Source organism: Tiliqua scincoides, chromosome 1 (assembly GCF_035046505.1).
Source record: "Tiliqua scincoides isolate rTilSci1 chromosome 1, rTilSci1.hap2, whole genome shotgun sequence".
NCBI lineage: Eukaryota > Metazoa > Chordata > Lepidosauria > Squamata > Scincidae > Tiliqua > Tiliqua scincoides.
Window position 1 is genome coordinate 91605141 of NC_089821.1, and position 14236 is coordinate 91619376.

General features: G+C 47.9%; 1 protein-coding gene across 1 annotated transcript in view; it reads right to left on the reverse strand.

Moving 5' to 3' along the window:
- The window catches only part of ZEB2 (zinc finger E-box binding homeobox 2), a 203720-nt gene extending 202696 nt beyond the window's left edge, over positions 1-1024 (reverse strand). Inside the window, exon 1 of the mRNA XM_066611927.1 lies at positions 658-1024. The gene's annotated coding sequence lies outside the window, so the exon portion shown is untranslated. The remainder of the gene's footprint in view (positions 1-657) is intronic.
- Between the last annotated feature and the right edge of the window lie 13212 nt (positions 1025-14236).

Sequence of the window (14236 nt, forward strand, 5' to 3'; positions counted from 1 at the left end):
ACCCAGTCTCCGAAAAAATAAAAGCCAAAAATGAAACTGACTGCTTAGCAGGCAAAATCGCCAACTTTCTGCTCTGGAGGAGAGCAAACAACCAACTAGCCAGCCAGACCACCGTTTGACCTACACTGTGGGTCGAAATATGGGGAGGCGGACTGGGGGGTTATGTTGAACACACAGCCCCCCCACCCCACTCCGATGCAGCCTCTCGCCCGTGCTGTCCTCGTTCCCAGCTTGAAAATCATTAACAGGTACGTGCAAACTTTCAGATGTGTAAGCGTGAATTGGAAGAGGAGCGAGCGGGATCGGAAAGAGGAACTTTTTTTCCTGGTGGGAATTGCAATTTTAAAAATGATAATAATGAGGATCACCTTTGCTACCTGGTTGCCCAGGTAAAGGAACTGGGAGGGGGGAGAGAGAGAGAGAGACACCCCCAGGTAAAAATGGCTGGGGGGGGAGAATCCACTCTTTTTTGGGGAAAGTGGCTCCCCATGGATGTGGATCTGTGCTCAGAAAGGAGATCTCTTCCTTCCCAGCTAGCTCGAGCCAGCAATTGTTGAGAGAGAGAGAGAGAGAGAGAGAGAGAGAGAGAGAGAGAGAGAGAGAGAGAGAGAGAGAGAGAGAGAGAAGGAAGAAGGGAAAATATCCCCGAGGACGTACCTGCGAAGTCTTGGTTGTAGTTTTGGCCAGCAGTGGGGAGCAGAAGAAGCATGAAAAGCGGCGCAGTGGAGGAAGCCACAGAGGTGCGGGCAGATGCAGCTGGCGGAGAGGGCAGAGCAAAATCTGGTCCCCAAGCCTCGCCAAGACTCGTCGGAAGGGACCGCTATTCCTGCTGGGCAGGTTGGGACTGATCTCTTTCTGCCACTCCAGGAAACACAGACCTGGGGACGGACTGACGTGTTACGCCTCTTCTAATGACATTTTTTTCTTTTTCTTCTCGCTAGGAGAGAGGACCCTGCCACACACGCCACCTATCTTTGTGGGGAGGGATAATTGAAGAGCACCGAACGTGAGCATCATGTGGAAACGTGATCGCCAAGTTTCTCTCTGGGAAAGGAAGGATCTGGGATAGATTATACCTTGAAGTCTCCGCAAACGCTTTAGTGGAAGAAATGAAATTCCACCTCCCTCCCTCCCTCCCTCCCCCTGCGCTTCCCTCCCTCTCCCCTCTCCTTCCCTCCCCTCCCTCCCTCCCTCCCTCCCTCCTCAGCCATCAAATCTTTGGCATCGTTATCCTCTTCGCGAAATCCTACTGGATGCAAGGCGGAGAGCACCATTCACAGAACCCGAGCCCCAAGTTGCGAGGAGGTGAAGCCACTCCGGGGCCGGATCCTGCCTACACGCGTGGAGCCTGAGTGCCAGAGAATCCGCCTCGCCTTCCCCGTGCTCCCGTGGATGCTCTTCTCCTGCCCGTCCCCCCTTCTCCCACAGAGAAACTGCTTCATAAAACTTATGGCTAGAAATGAAAGAGAACCAGTGGCCAAGGAGCTCCTAATCTGGGTTGGGTTTTATTCCAGGTGTCTTTTAGGGCTGCGATCCCAGGCACGCTTCCTTGGAAGCGAAGCCTTCTGGGATCCATGGGAGTGACACTCCCAAGTGATCTGTGCGAGCCCTCTCCTGCTGCACTGGTGGGACAGGAGGATTTGGGAGTGTGCGCTGGTGCCCAGACCAAATGGACAGTGGGTGAAAGCATCCTTGTTCACTCTTCTTACCCTTGGAAGACAAGACGGGCAGAGGGATAGATAGAAGCGGGGGGGGGGGGAAAGTATAATAAGGAATAAACAGAATAAATAAACATGCGTGTGTGTGTGTAGACTTCTCATATAGACGTCTGCAGAGTGGCCTTAAACTTTTTTTTTACTCAGCAGTAGAACCCTCTGCGACAGATGGGACTGGCTCCCGAGTAAGTTCATAGGAGGTATGAGCCACAGAGAGAGAGAGAGAGAGAGAGAGAGAGAGAGAGAGAGAGAGAGAGAGAGAGAGAGAGAGATCTACCTATAGCCTGACGAATAAATAAGACAGAAGGTGAGCAGAAGATGTACGGATAGATGAGGTGTACCACCGAGCACATAGATTTCATGCGTTGCCCTTGCATTTATCGGTGACAGCTAGTTCTGGCTCTACCTGGCTAGATGGAAAGGTGAGTGAGTCCCTGTGCATTTCAGGGGGAGGAGCAAGTCTTTTGGGGGGACTTTGGCAAAAGATTAAAATGAAAATTAAGCCCAGAGACTCCACCTTTCCACTGTGGGGATTGGTTATGCAAATCAGGAAGGGATTTCCTGGCGAAGGCAGCTTTCTACTGTATGGTTAATTAAATCATCACTCAAAAAGGGTTCCAATGTGACGCGCCTGTCCTAATCCAATCAGGTTACGTAGGTCCTAAACAAGAAAGGGGTTTTTCCCCCCCCTTCTCTCCCTCTTTCCCCACATCTGGAAGTCAGCAATTTAGCAAGTACTGCACATTATTAACCAATTCCGAGTCCACATTCCCAAGGGAACCTTTAAACACACGCACACACACAACTTAAAGTGTGTTCTTAACCAATGCTCCTCTGTTGGCTTAATCAAGAAGCTGTTTTGCAGGGTGCATATGGGGGGGGGGGAGTAGCTCCGGCTGGAGTCCCTTAAGGATTGACCTAAAGTGAGGTCCATTTGGGGGGGGGGTTAGGCAGTTCTCGCCCCCCCCAACAAGAAGCACAGCCCGCCCCCAACAAAAATCATCATCTTTTTCAGAGTTCTGATACTGGAGGTTTGGCTTGATCCGGATTGAAGCGAAACAGGCGCTGCCCAAGAGGGAGTCCCTCGCGGGACTGAGCTCCGGGAGCAGAGCAGCATCTCGCTGGCTTGGACGCGGGGAAATCTATTAGAGCGCTTCTCTCGCCCTCTCCTCCCCCCGCCCCGCCGCCGCTGTAGGCAAGTGAAACAAATGCTAGGCTGATCCGACACCCAACTTTTACTTACATTAAGCTAAGATAAACTGCTTCCGAACTGCGCATTGAATGTGCGCCTTGAGCAAGGCATGGGACGCTCGCCCCAGTCACGAGCAATCGCCCTCAAAAGCAAGAGCTCAGGGCTGGGAAAGGGGTGTGTGTGTGTGTGTGTGAGTGATGTGTCTGGGGCGAAGAGCCACACACGCTCCACCTTGCTGGCTGCCCAAAACAGAGCAAGTAGAGCCAAGAAACAGCAACTCGAGCGACACGTGTTGTCACATTCATACGCACGCCCCTTTTTTCCTCCTAAGTTTGGAGTGACTCGTCTCTCAAACTGCAAATCTAAATGGAAAACCAGAGAAGGAATTTAGGGAGAACCCCGGGTTTCTTTTTAAACTGCTCTCAGTCTTCTTTTGACCCCCAGGATCCAGGTCTCTCTCGACATTTCTCGCCCATGGTGCGTGGTGAGAGCAGTGATATCTGGTTGCGGGTTTCAAAGAGCATCTTCAGGCGTCTGATGGATTCTTAGGGGGAGGAAAGAGGTGTCTTTGGGGTGCACCGCCAAATCAAACCCTCACTTCGGTTTTTTTCTTTAGGGTGGGATCACCCCTCGATTCAGACTGCGGATTGCAAGGGACCAAACGGTCCCGTTCCTTTGGCATCCAAGGGGACTGTGGTTCTCCACGGCCCCCGAAGGGGACGTGGGTTGCCTCCCCGGGTCAAGTACGCAGCCACGCTACGAAAAAGCATCAGCAAACTTTTTCCCTGAGACTGACACAAGTGTAATTGGCACGCCAACCCGGAGGACCAGCTCCTGATGTGTTCATCCAGGCTAGAGCATCTCTGGTTAGGTTATTTTCAAACCCGGATCCACGGATGGCAGCAAGAGAGGAGGCTCAGTAATTAGACAAGGGGGAGAAGAGCCTCTGTTCGGCTCCCATCCCTGCACTCCGGACTGAGTTGGAATCACACTTTTGGGAAGGGGGGAGAGGGAGGGAGTGGAGCCGTTTCCTGAATGCCCTCAAGATCCCCACCCAGGAGAGGGAAGCTCCATTCGTTTCGACAGGCGCCTCCGGATCATTGAGAGAGAGAGAGAGAGAGAGAGAGAGAGAGAGAGAGAGAGAGAGAAGATCGTCGTGAAATCCACCAGCCAAGTGCAAATCCCTGGCAATCAGATCCAAATCGTGATTCAGTCGAAGGAGATCTTCTCAGATCGAGTCTGTGACTAGCTAGAAATCAGTGAGATCATTTGAAAGAGTTAAAGTGAACCTTGATGATGACTTCATCTATTATTATTATTATTATTATTATCCCCACTCCAACCCTCTTGCTAAAAAGCAAGCATTTGACGTGTAATCTCATTATCAAGCCCTCTCTCTCTGATTCCAGTTTATGAACTGGGGCGAGAGGGAGCGAGCAAAACTTGCCACCACGCCGATGGAGACCATCAGAAACCAAGCCGAGCCCGACCTTTTCCATTTGTTTCTTAAACGCAGGCAGCTCCGGCAGGAGCAGCCCTTTCTGAGGACAGAGACCCAACACGAAATCGTGGGAAGGTCCTCGCTGATTGGGGGGGGGGGGGGGGGAGGCTGTGCAATTCATTGCCACTTGCCAAGTCATTCCTAGACAGAGTTCTGAAGTTTGCCCCCAGCCCCATCCTTCAGTTTCTATACACTCCTGTAACACCCCAGGACAGATGGGCAGGTGAGGGAGAAAGGGAGAAACACCCCCCAGCCTCCTCGCAAGATCGGTATGTACAGCTCCAGCTCTTAAAAGCTATGAGGATATTTACCTAAGGCAGCAATCCTATCCACACCTACTTGAGAGTAAGCTCAGTTGACTATAATGAGACTTACTTCTGAGTAGGCATGCAGGGGTTTTGGGCTGAAGATTTTTTTTTAAATCACGAAACAGAAAGATTAAATTTTTAAAAAAGCACCCCCCCCCCATTTCAAAGGGGTGGTAGGAAACTAGAACCCCATCGGTGCTCCCCTAAGTAGTCCTGACTAGGAGGTGCAGCTCCTTGAAGGTGCAGGAATCAAGTGGGGGCTCTTCTTGGGGGAGGCTATGCCCAGGCAAGGCGTTGGCATCAGGGCTGGCAAGCAAACAGAGAGCCGATCAATGTCCTTCCCCCTTACAAATTAAGCTTTTCTCGCTCCCACCTCTGCGCACGCCTACTCGGGAGTAAGTCCCACGGAAAAGAGGGATTTGCTCTTAAGTACGCACTGGCTAGGCTTGGGGTGGGGGCCGCCGCGTTCAGCCTCGCAGCGCGGGCGCGTTTACTCGGGAGTAAGCCCCCCCTCGACGTCAAGCCGGCTTCCAGCCCAGTCCTGTGCAGGTATACTCAGAAGTCAATCCCACTGTGTTGAATGGGGCCTGCTCCCGGGAAAGCGCGCAGAGGACTGCAGCCTTACTGTCCAGGAACGGCCTGAGAGCCCGATCCTCTCCACACTTTCCTGGGAGTAAGTCCCATGGGACTTGCTTCTGAGTAGACGTGCCTCGGCTTGGGCCATTCCAAAAACAAGCACACACACACAGACATTTGCAGTGTGCACCCGATTTTCAGGCGAGCGGGCACCCCCCCCCCCGGGGCAGAACCGCGTTTGGCAGCGCCCCCGGGCGGGGTGCGATGCTTGGGCTGCGCCCTGCGCTTCCAGCGCGCCAACTTTCCGTGCGCAAAAACTGCCCTTCCTTGGCCGGGCTCCCCTTTGTTTCATCGCCTCCACCCCACCCAGCGCCCTCTCCCCGGCCCGGCCGCTGCGCCGGCTCCACCACGTGGTGCCGCAACCCCATTTCCGGCCTGTGGGGCTGCAGCCGGGGGAGCCCCGCAGCAGCCACCTGCTTCCCTCCTCGCGCGCCCTTCGCGCAGAGGCGCTGCCTGCCAGGGACGGACTCATTAGCATGAGAAAAGGGCTCGCGCGCTCTGCCTCTGCAGACAGCCCCGGCGGGGCGGGGCGGGGCGGGGCCTCTGGAGCACTCCTGGCAAGCCGCAGTGGCGCTCCCGAGGACTGGAGCCTGCTGGGGGGGACGGGACGGGACCCCGCGGGTTACACTGGAGGATCCTGGCCTGGGGTGTCCTGGTCCGCCCTGCCAAGAAAGTGTCTCTGAAATAGGCGCTATACTGATGACACACAAAGCGTGTGTGCATTCAGATGACCAGTTTTTGCCATCACACACAATGCATTTCGCACTGGGAGTTATGCAGAATGAGGAGGGCCAACAGTTGCCAGCAAGCAGCCAGCTGTGTGGCCTTCCTGTTTTCTGCAGATCAGAAAATCCCTCCCCAGTGGGATTGTCTCTGTTCCCTTTTCCCCTCTGCATCCCCTTCATCTATCTATCTATCTATCTATCTATCTATCTATCTATCTATCTATCTATCTATCTATCTATCTATCTATCTATCTATCTATCTATCTATCTAATTTTCACAGAGTCATGTTGATATGGCTGGATTTTGTGTATATCCACCCATCAAGGCCTTCCCCAGGGCCTAGGGTAGGCAGCTATTTTTGGTTCTTATGTTGTTTCATCACACAGTGCCTTTCCTAGTAAGGCAGCCTTTTGTAATTGACCAATGGTGCTTGTGCTCATCCCAATGGTGTCCAAGTGCTATTCCAGGTGCTATTCCAAGTGCTATTTCAGGATTGCACCCAAGGCCCCTATGACTATTGGAATTACTCAGTCTTTCTATTTCTATTTGTAGATCTTTATACTTGGTGATTTTCTCCAGTTTTTTATCTGCTATTCTACTGTCACCAGGTATTGCAATGTCTACTATCCAGACTACTACTACTACTTCTTCTTCTTCTTCTTCTTCTTCTTCTTCTTCTTCTTCTTCTTCTTCACTGTGGTTGCAAAGGAGTTTCCCTTTTCTGACCAATAATTTAGAGCAGTTGCAGGCATAAATTCCACGAACAGAATGCTAGGTACATATTCCTCTTTTAAGAACAGTGTGTAACCTGGGAAAAGTCCTAATATTCCTTTATACAAACTACTAGCTACTCCTTCCTACTCTTTGACTTTGTTTTTTTTAAGTATTCACAGTCAGTGTGAAAAGAAGAGCAAAAAAGAGGTCATTCTCTATTTTCCCAATGCAATGTTTATACGTGTAGTAAGTATTAATCATATTAGTGGTGATATAGAACCAGTGTGCCACAGTTATTCTGGATGCATTCAAAATGTTTCAAAAATGGTTATGTATATATGGAGTGGCAAGTCATTGGTTGTGTATTTTTTGTTTTATTTCAGAGATTTTTTAGAGCTGAAGGGGATGGTTTTATTTCTCTCTCTCTCCCAAATTTGTGAGTTCAAATTGCGGACTCCAAATCTGTGCCATGTGTCACATTCTAGTTTGCTGTGAATCTTGGTTCCACCTCTGGGGTAAAGAGGCAATGACTGCTTCATGTGCATGACATTTTTCCTTCTTGTTTGCTGTGTGTACACAGACCAGGCAGGTAGTAGATACAAGTCTATCTGATCCATGTGTTTGCTCTGTATTTCACACATGAAGATGTGTGTGCTTTTCTTAATTCTTCTTAAGAATACTTGTGTGCATTGGTTGAAAATGTATGAGCACCTGCTTTGTCAAGGTTAAATGTGTTTGGAAGATGTAGGGGGGGGGGCCTTTCAAAGATAAATAACTAGCAAAACAGACCTATGATTTTCGCACATGATCTGTTACATGGATGCACACAATTACATAGATTCTGTCTCTATGAAAGAAAATGTAATGAAAAGATTATTGAAATGTAGGGATGGGAAGAGCATGTTAAAAATAGGAGAATTAAATTGTGAGGATTTTTCTAGACACTTGTTGTAGTTTAATAACCCTCAGGCTTGTTTCACTTTTATTTGAGGCTCTTGCGAGCAGAGAGGATTAATAGGGCTGTTGAGGGTGTGAGCATGACTCCTATGTGGTCATTGTCTCATATTTAACTGTTTCTCCTTGGGAGCTTTTGGGTACTTGTCCAGGAGGCCAAAGGCCCTCTGTACAAATACCTCTTTCTCTTCATATGAAGGAAGTGTGAACCGTTTCAACATTACATTTAAAGGACATCAGTGTACTGTATTCTTGTGTGTGGCACCAGAATAGGCTCTCTCTGTGTTGATGGCTCTGCCACAGTCCTATGTGCATCCTCACCTGACTAGCAGTGCAATCCTATGCTTGTCTACTCAGAAATAAACCCCCTTGAGTTCAATGCATCTTACTCCTAAGAAAGTATGTATAGATTTGTAGCTGAAATCTGGATGAAAATGGAGACAGGCCTAGTTTAGAGTATGCCTCCATCAAAAGAAGAGCTCTGATGATATCATACTTATTAAAAAGGTTAGTTGGAGGATAGGCAGGTACGTCAAGGTATATGTTCCTTTGCAGTTACTGCCTCAACTCTTTTGCCATTCTAACTTGTCCCCTGAGAGTCTGTGAAAGGCGTTTGTCATTCTTCTGTATCAGACCAACCATACTGAGTTCTGCTTAATATCTGCAAGTTATTTGAGGACCATTGAAATAAAAACACAGCGCGTGGCAGAAGCCGAACTGATCTAATAGTCAGAATAAACTCTGGGCTGGTTCCCCAGAACAGATCTAGTATGTAGCCCTTCAGATGGAGATGGTTTCATTTCTGGATTGTATTGTGAAGTGAGTTTATTGTTTGGAGACCCCAAGGTATTCAACTAGAATCATGGAGAAAATCTTTTGCTGATGAATCACATTACAAAACTGTCAGGAACAAAAGGAAGATAAATAATTTGCACCTTTTAGTTGCTGACCATTAATATAATTTGTTGTTATTGTTTATTCATTTTTACACCTTCACATTTATACACATTTAGGCACCTTCAGTGTGCATGGTGCTTTACAGTACATAGAACAGAAAGGCAGGTCCCTCATGCAAGGGGCATACAATCCAAATAATCTAGATGTGCATACTATTTCAGAAACATGACAGATGCCAGTTTGTGGATACCATTGATCATATTCTGCAACATTCCCACCATACCCAGGTTGATACCCTCAAAACATAAAATGACATGTTGTGGCGGATTCCCCCATGCCAAAATAGCTGTGCAAATCAGCTTTGAGTCCAGGTGATGTTAAGGCAGCTCTTGGCATTACAGTTCTAAGATGTACTGTTTAGTCAAATGTATAGATTTCCTCTAAAAATATTATTTCAACACAGTCTTATGCATTTCTACCCTGAATTAAACCCCACTCAGTTTGAGGGAACTTACTCCAAGTAAGTGTGTCTAGGACTGCAGCCTGCATCTGTGCATTGTAGCAAGTGTATTAAATTTGTCTTTTTAAAAGTAGCGACATTGTGCAATTTGTGAGACTGCTTATATTAGCAATGTATTCATTCTTAGATATAATGGACAGTTGCTTCTTTTCCATGTCCCAAGATGCCAACTCTGGGCACTTTTCCGGGTGGAGTTAATGGTTATTAGCATTCATTACTTGTCTTTGTTTACAGTTTCTTATTTACTTTGTTGAATTTTTTAAAAGTTGCAAGAATTCTGTCAAATACATATATTCAACAGTATTTAGGCCTCAGAAAGAAAGATGCATTAGAAAGATGCCTATTATGCTTTAGAATTATTAATTGACATTTTTATGATGAATAATTAATCATTGGAATAATTTTTGTATCTCTGATCTGAACACATATTTGCATATCTAATGTCTGATTTTAAATGTGGCTTCTTTAGTTGCATTCTCCCAGGACAAAGCGATGAAGTAAGAAACATCCTAATGTAAAAGTTTTTTTCCCCCCTTTGCAGTTGTGGAAGTGGTGTTTATTGATACAGAAGTTCCTTTCAAGATATGAAGTTGTCAACAAACTGTGTATGCCTTATGTGCACCGTATGGAAAACACATGCAGATACATCGGACATGAATTAATCTAGTTAGAAAGGGCATGCTTCCTTACATTCTATGATTTCAACTGGGCAGGTATTACTTCCAATTGTTTAATATTAACTTATTTGACTGTTAGTCTGGTCTTCACAATACACCTGAGTGGGATGCTCTCCTTTGAGCTATGTGGCCTTCCCAGCAGCCCTACTAACAGGAAGAGACTACAGTTAGGCTGGTTGACAGATTGCCCCTAGATGAGAAGTCTTCAAACTTCCTACTTTCCATAACAATTGGTTTTGTAAGAAAACCCTGTCACAAGTTATAGGAGCCATGCACATTTTTGCAAAGCATTCATTCTATGATGCATTCTCAGGTTGCAAGGGGCAAAAAGTAGGCCAGGTTAGTCTCTCTGTCTCTAAAATAGTTGACCTTGTAATGGAAAACAGTTTTACTTTCCCCATAATCTGTCTGGGACACTCACCAGTTCAAGGGATACGAAAACAAATGCCTTCCATTCTCTTCCCTACTTATGCTATAGAGCAGTTATTCTTAAACTTTTAGAGGGCAGAGGTTGCTGCCTGGTTTCTTAAATGCCAAGGGGTGCAGTTGTAGTGGTGATTGGGCAGCAATGCTCCCCCCAAGTAGTAGCTTGTTTAACCCTTGATGCACATAGCCTAATCAGCCATGTCAGTTTTGGAAACAAAAAAAAATTGGGTCACAGTTTGGGTCTTGGACCCACAGTTTGAGAACCACTGCTATAATTGACCACAGAAGGTCCAAAATTGCACCAAACTACGATATACAATGTTTGCAGATAGGAAAGTGGAATTGCCTGGAGAAAGTAGCACATACTACTGTGTATCTTTGAGATAGATGGACATGACCAAGCAAGTGATTCAAGCAGGATTGGCCCAATACCTCATGAAGCCTGAGGTGACATGCTAAATACTGCTCCCTTACCTGGTAATGTGCCAGCTCCTGCTGCTCCTGGCCTACCACTCTCCTCTACACTTCTGTTGTGTCCCCTCTTCCAGTCAAGGAAATGGGAGGAGGAGGTTCAATGGAGGCAAGCGAGCAGAGTTGGATGCCTCCTGCCAGTATGATGCCTGGGGTGGTGACTTCAGTTGGCCTCATGGGTGGACCAGCCCTGAATTCCAACAACCAGAAAACAGATTTCATTTTCAAGCCTATGCATATTTATTGGGAATAGGCCCTTTTGAACCGAGTGAGATTTACTTCTGAGTAAACATGCACAAAACTTGGATGAATGCATTACAAAACTCTTCTAGTTCCATTTCAAAGGGAAGTGTTAAAAACCAGGTGGAAATATAGGCTTATTTCACAGATCAGTTATCCATGGATTCAGTTATCTGCAGATCCGCAGATCCAGAGCCCCCTGTATGCCCCTTATTTTACCTTATTTTTTTGTGTAGTTGCGCAGGAAGTGTGGGTGTTTCTTGTTTTCAGTGTGTTTAAACAAAGCAATGTGATATGCAGGCAACCAGACTCCACACTAGAGGGTGACAAACAGGAAGCAGGACAGTTCCTGCTTCCTGTTAGTTTCTCTACAGCTAGGGTTCCCAACCCATTGTCCGCGGACCACTGGTGGTCTGCAGCATCCCCCCAGGTGGTCCGCGACATCTCTGGTGAAAAAAGAAAAAAAATGCCCTTCCAGGCAGAAGAAAAACCTCTGCAGCATCAGCAGCCAATCAGAGCAGCTCAGAGCTCATAGGCTTTCTCCTGCCTCCCCCCTCCACCTCTCATCCCTCCTTGTCTGTGAGTGCCCAGACAAGCAAAAAAATGAAGCCCGGCACCTTGTAAGGTGCGCGTGTGTTTGTGCAGCCTCGTGGTTCAGCTGCATGCAGAGGAGAGGTGCCTGCCGCCCACTGCTTCCAGCCTGCTGCCTTCATTCCTTGACCCTGTGCCTTCAGGTGAACCCTGGCAGCCTGGTTTCTCAGGAGTCAGATCAGGACTCCAGCCAGCCTGGGAAGTCCCTCTAGCTGGCGGGCAGACGGGTGGGGGGGCCTGAGGAGAAGGAGGGGGGCCAGAGGGGGAGGGGGCCAGCGGGGGGAGGAGGAAGAGAGGGGCCTGAGAAGGGGGAGGAATGGGAGTAATGAGGAGGAGAAGAAGGAGCAGGCTCCCAAAGGTATCCCTGGCTGGCTGGCTGGCTGGCTGGGTTTCTCCTGGGAGTGGGTTTCTCTGAATGTGATTTCCCTGGGAGTGCAGACTCCAGCTGGCCAGGGAACACAGAGGAAGGGAGTTGGAGGCAGTGTGGCAGCAGGAGAGGGGAGAAACAATATGCTCAACACCCAGCCCTGGTACCCCCTCCTCAGTTGGCTGGATTGCGCCCCCTGGAAGTGTTCTACTAACGCCCAGGGATGGAGCAAGGGATCCAGGCAACCAGGTTTTTGCACCCCTTTTGGAGAGGAAAACAGGCAGCATCTCTGCTGCCTTACTGCAAGTTGCCCACCTGGGGAGAAGCAATTCCAGAAGTTGCAGAACAGACACCACCGTAGCCAAGTACAGCAGGTGTAACCCCTGACTTTTCCTCCTCAGAGAGCAGCAGCAGCTTTGTCCATGGGGAGCCTTCCCCCACCCCACACTTGGCCAGTTCCCCTATCTCCTCAGATTGCAATCCTATGCATGCTTACCTTGGAGTAAGCCTCATTGACTATAATGGAACTATGTAGACATGCCTAGAATGGGGCTGTTAGTCACACTGTGGCTGTGATGGACTTCTCCAGAAATTTCTCCAATCCCCTTTTAAAGGCATCTGGTCTAGACACCATCATCACATCTTGGGGCAAGTAGTTCCACAGACTAATGGCAGAGTAGGCAGCTGTTGTTTTGTGGCTGCAGCCTACCTATAGGCTTGCTCACACTCTCTTAGCTCCAACCAAAGTAGTCCACAGCTAGAGCATGACAGCAATTAGAACAGGAAGTGAAGAGAGGCTTTCCCCCCCCCCCCAAAGACCTTGCAGCACACACCAAAAGGACTTTTCTTCCTGAGACATGCAGCAGCCATTCTGAGATGTCGCTCTGAGCTGGTGCTTCTCCTTCAGGACCAACCTGCCTAAATTGTGTTGAACACTTTCCTAAGGACTCTGGACTCACAAGTGGGGGGAGCAGGGCCAGGGCTGTGTAACAAAAGGAACTGTGGAATGATGTGTGTGCTTTTTTGTTGGCTCATTTAACTACCTTGCATGACTTGTCTATAATCCCCTTGTGCTTACCCTCTCCCTTTTTGAGGTGTTTTCCACACTTAAAAGAGGCAAGGGCTGTGCGTAATGTGGACCGGTGTGGGGGAAAAGAGACTGGATTGAATTGGGTGGGTATGAAAACCTCTGAGTTGGGGGGGAATTATTTTGTGTTCCATGTATTCCATGTGAACCCAAGAGTTTCACAGCTAGTGAAGCAAATGCAAGCACAACCATCACATTAATTATTAAATAACCTTCGTATGTATTACAAATTTAATTGTATTTTTTTTGTGGGGGGGGGGGGTTGCATGTGGCCCCCGACGTCTCAAAATTTTGCCTTAGTGGTCCCTGAGCTCCTAAAGGTTGGGAACCACTGCTCTACAGCATGCAGGTTGGTTGCATGCACATTGTGTTGCTTTGTTTAAGCAAGATTAAAACAAGAAACACCTGTGTTTCCAGCGCAACTACACACAAAATAAATGTAATGGGTGCGGAGGGTGGGTGGTGCAGGGCCAGCTATTTATATAGCGTTCCCCTGTATCCACAGTTTTCTTATCTGGGGGGCTGGTGAAATGGACCCCTGTGGATATAGGGGCCCGTCTATATATACAGTTTATAGATACTCAACAATAGCATATAAATATTTCATAGATTTATCAAAGAGTTGTTTAAGATACCAGGCGTAAAATGCTTTGAAAATACCAACCAACCAACCAACCAACCAACCCCCCAAAAGGCAGATACTATCTTTAAGTACTTTTTCTCTCTTTATAGATTTAGCTTGTAAATTCCATAATAAAATGAATGCATTCCTAACAGATGTTTATTTCTATTTATCCAGTGGCTTGGATGTATCTTCCCTTTGTTCTGAGTAACAGTGCCAGCTCTGGACCATGCATTGTATGCTGTCATTGCCTCCAGTAGTGAGGTCTCAGGGGTTGATCTGTCCAGATGGGCTCTCTAATGGACTTTTGCCCTTGGTCAATGCCTGACCTACCCAACTTCTGAGGCCACTCCTGCTGAATAAGTGTTCTTAGGCCCCACTACTGTATGCAGCCTTGAACCTGGAGAAGGAGGGGAGAAATAATGCAAGTTCCACTTTTTCTGGGTATGTAGATGAATTCACCTCACCAGCAGATTAGGAAACAGAAAGGAGGAAGAAGTGTTCTTTGAAATGCAATTACCAACAAGGTGTAAATGGAGTAAGAATGCATGCCTGGGCTTGCACAGCCTTACGCCATCACAATAACACTGAC